This window comes from Populus euphratica, unplaced genomic scaffold (assembly GCF_000495115.2).
Source record: "Populus euphratica unplaced genomic scaffold, PopEup_1.0 scaffold104.1, whole genome shotgun sequence".
Classification (NCBI taxonomy): Eukaryota; Viridiplantae; Streptophyta; class Magnoliopsida; order Malpighiales; family Salicaceae; genus Populus; species Populus euphratica.
In genome coordinates this window covers 454,558-458,697 of record NW_011499915.1, presented here as the reverse complement: position 1 = coordinate 458,697, position 4,140 = coordinate 454,558, and positions in this window count along the sequence as shown.

Below are 4,140 nucleotides of genomic sequence, written 5' to 3'. Positions count from 1 at the left end.
TTAACCAAATATATTAAATTATTTTTTGTTCAATCTTAATTTTAATCATAGTTTTAACTAAATATATATAAATATCAAAATTAATCTCAACTAAATATACTTTTTATAAAATAATTTTTTTTCAAATCACAACTATAAAAATTATCAAAATACCAAATACACTCGTAAGGCTAAGATTTGAAACGCAGTTATATATGGTACAATGCAAAAAATTATAACAAAAGCTAAAAGAATTTATGATCGACAAGGTCATTTAGCTTTGTTTTAGAGGCAACACATTAGTTTTTATAAGAATAAAAAAGTTAAATAATTTTTTTGTATTTTTTATTGCTGTGTAATTGCTTTCTTAATAACGAAAAACATTAAACTTTGATCAATGAGCTTTTTGGTTTTTTACTTAATTTTAAGGCAGTTCAATTAAATCACTGCCTTTGAATTTTGAAAAGCTTTGCCTTGGATTCAGGAGTTTTTTATCTTTTGCATTTAGTTATTTGATAGTTGTTAAGTATTATTGAGAATAGCATGTTAATTTTATAAATAAGCAAATAAAAAATTAAAAACACATAAATAATGTTTATTAGGTTCAGACAATGTACGGTGTCATTTGATAATTAAATCCTTATTTTTAAGGAGGTGGCCAAAGCATCTCAACATCCTCTCTGGTTATGTTGGTCTTAAAACAAATCAAATTAACTTGAGTTTTGCTGTCCTTAAAATTTTATCACTACTCTCTTTATTATAAATTTTTTTATTTATAATAATTTATAAAATTATTTTTTTTTCAATTTCATTCCCAATAAATTTTTTTATATATCAAATTTGGTTCTTGTTTTTTTTATTACTATTTTTTTGTTTTATATAGTTTTTTTATTTTTATTTTTATTTTTTTTACAATTCCATCAATTTTGAGTTTTTTTTCTATCAAATCTAATCTTTTTATTTTTATTATTATTAATGCTATTTTTTTTTACCTTTCAAGGTTTTTTCAAATTAATTTTTTTATTTAATCCCAAAATATTTAATTGGCTAGATATTTAGCTTTTTAGTTGGGTTTAAGTTTAATATTTAATAAATTACAGGTTTAAAAAACTAACCCTAATTTATAAAATTGACCTGTACTTCCCTCAGGAGCTTTTTTTCTTATCCTCTATCATTTTTAACTTTGATTTACAAAATTAAGAGGGGAGTCCCCAAGCTTTTTTTCAATCCTTTATCAATTTTTTTTATTAACTTTCTATGAGATTTTTTAGTTGTTTTGAAAATAACATGCTTGTATTTGTTAAATTTAGCTCTTTAAAAAGAAATTTATTTTTAAATTAATTAATTTCATCCTCCAACATATAATTTTTTAGGTATCATCCAACATATAATGTTTTAGATATTATGTATCTAAGTTGATCCCGGATCAAGAATTTAAAGGGTTGTAAATTTAAATTTATTAATTTTATCTTTCAACAATTAATTTAAAAAATATTTAATTTTTTAGTCCAGCTAAAATTTATAATTTAAGAAATTATAAATTTAAGATATTATTTTCTATATCACATGAATATCATTTTTCATGTTCGCAAAAAATCAGCTAAACTGCCAACAAAGCGCGAGATATTTATCTGTTATAAAGATGTGGCTAACTATATATTCTTTTTTCCTATGTAATGGACAAAAACCAAAAACTAACACGAAATCAACTTTTTAGTCATGAGCCGAATACCAAAATTAACCTTCCCTTTTCATTTGGTTAAAAGTTACGGTAAAGATGTTTCTTTTCCCCATCCTTTTCGCTATATCCCAGATCAATCTTAACGTGTAATTTAATTTTCAATTTCCACAAAAAAACAAATGAAATAATTTGGATCCCTAACGTTTCAAATGTTTTCCAATTGGGTGCTTGTGTCCACATTGTTGATATTTCATTTGAAATTCTCCTCATAAATGGTGTTGTAAGGCACACGATACTACATATACATACATACATACATACATATAGAAGGCTCAATTGAGAAATGTGTGAAACATTAGAGTTCCAATTGATACAATTTTTTATGTTTGGGGACGAGATTGAAAATATTGAGTGCACTAGAAACAAAATTGATTGCCTTTTTTTTTACCTAAAGAAAGATCTGGGGATTGGGTTACGTGGGGGGTGCGCGTCAAAAATGAGAGGCGAGGCACTAGGTGTCAAGTTGTCAACATTTAACGTAGCGTTAATTCCTGCCGATTCTATAGAAGATAAGATTTAGGCCAATGCCAGAGAAGGGCGACTGGTCTTGGTCTTCGTGTTGAAACCTTCTCGATCCAAGCTTACCCCAGTCACCACCCCCCCCTTTCCTCTCTTTTCTCGTGAGATTTCTAGTGCCTCGTTAGATAAGATTATCTTTTTGTGTTTAGTACATACTTATTTTTTAAAAAAAAATTATTTAAAAATTTATTAAATTAATATTTTTTTATTTATTAAATTTAATTTTAATACACACACATATATATAAAAAAAAATTAAAAAAAATTAAAACTCTAATAATAATAAAAAAAAAAAAAAACACTACCCAGCCATATTGCGAAACGCTCTTTAAAGGCCTGGAGACCGAGGAGGTCACCTTTTTCAAAAAACTTCTCCATGCAAAACACCCGGCTCAACCCCACACGCCCTTTTAACTTGTCTTTCTTTTTCTGTCGTCACGTACTGGGCCCGGAATCTGATCATTCAATGAAAAAAATTTAAACTTCTTAATCAATCTATACTCTTCCGTGTTGTGAAATAATTTACTGTGAGTGCTTGAAAAAGGTACTATAAAGAAATTATTATTTGATATGTTAAATTCTATTTTTAACAATTTAAATTATAGATATTAAACCTGGTTGGAAATAAACATAATCAAGAGGTTGGGTTTAGGTCACACGGGTGGCTAGAATTAACTTGAAAAAATTAAAAAAATTAAAATTTTATATTTTATATAAAAAAAATTAAGAAATAATTTATATAGATATATGCTATATATATTTTGTAAATAATAAAGTTTAAAAGATTATATGAAAATGTTTTTTATTTTTATTTAAAAAATATAATTTTTTTATGAATGTAGAATATATATCTTAATAGGCTTTCAATCTCATAATAAAAATATAAAATTTTATTTTACTATTTATATAACCAAAACTTTAAAATAAACTAATAACCAATAAAAAAATGGTAAGATAAAATTAGATCAAGCAAGTAAAAAACTTTTCATTACCCTGCACGAGGCAACGTCAACCTTTGTCTTGTTAGACAAAACTTTAATACGAGGGTAATCAAAAAGGTTTTTCATTCCATAATTTAAATACACACACATATATATATATTATTAATAGGATTTCAATTTCATATTAAAAAAACAAAATTTTATTATAGTATTTATATAATAAATTTTTTAATATGAACTAATAATCATGAAAAAAAAATAATAGGACAAGATCAGACAAGAAAAAAAACCTTTGATTAGGCAACGCCTGCCTTTGTCTTGTCAGGCAAAAAAATTAGTTTGTTATGGAGCACCCACCCATGAAAAAATTGTTCGTATGTATAAATATGTTTTTGGAATAATTACCAAAAATCCCGAGTTAATTTGACAAGTCACTCGAGTCTTTCCCAGCCACCTCAAACCCCAGTTTTTTCTTTGTTGGATCTGGTCAAGGTCCTGGGCTGATAGCCATGATTCAAACACGTGGAGTTTAATAAATTCTATATATTAAATCATATCCTATCGGGTAACCTGAGATTTAGATTTTACCTGTATAACATGCAGCTTGTATTACATTCTATTTTATTAGCTAAAATGGTATACCGTTAAATCTCAGGACAAGTTGATGTCTTTCCACTCCACCTCTCCAAATGCACTTCCTTTGTGGCTGTAGTGAATTTGGAAACATTCCGTGAAATTACGTTAGCAAATTCAACGGAAAGCTTTTTTATATTTACAAAGATCTTAACAATATACTAAAAGGCGTGGGAAAACTACTGTAGCTTTCCCACGCCTTTCACTTTTTCATTTTTAATATATTACATTATTATAATTATTATATTATATTATAATTATATTATATTATATTATAATCACATTCCCATCTTTAATATATTATATTATTATAATTATTATATTATAT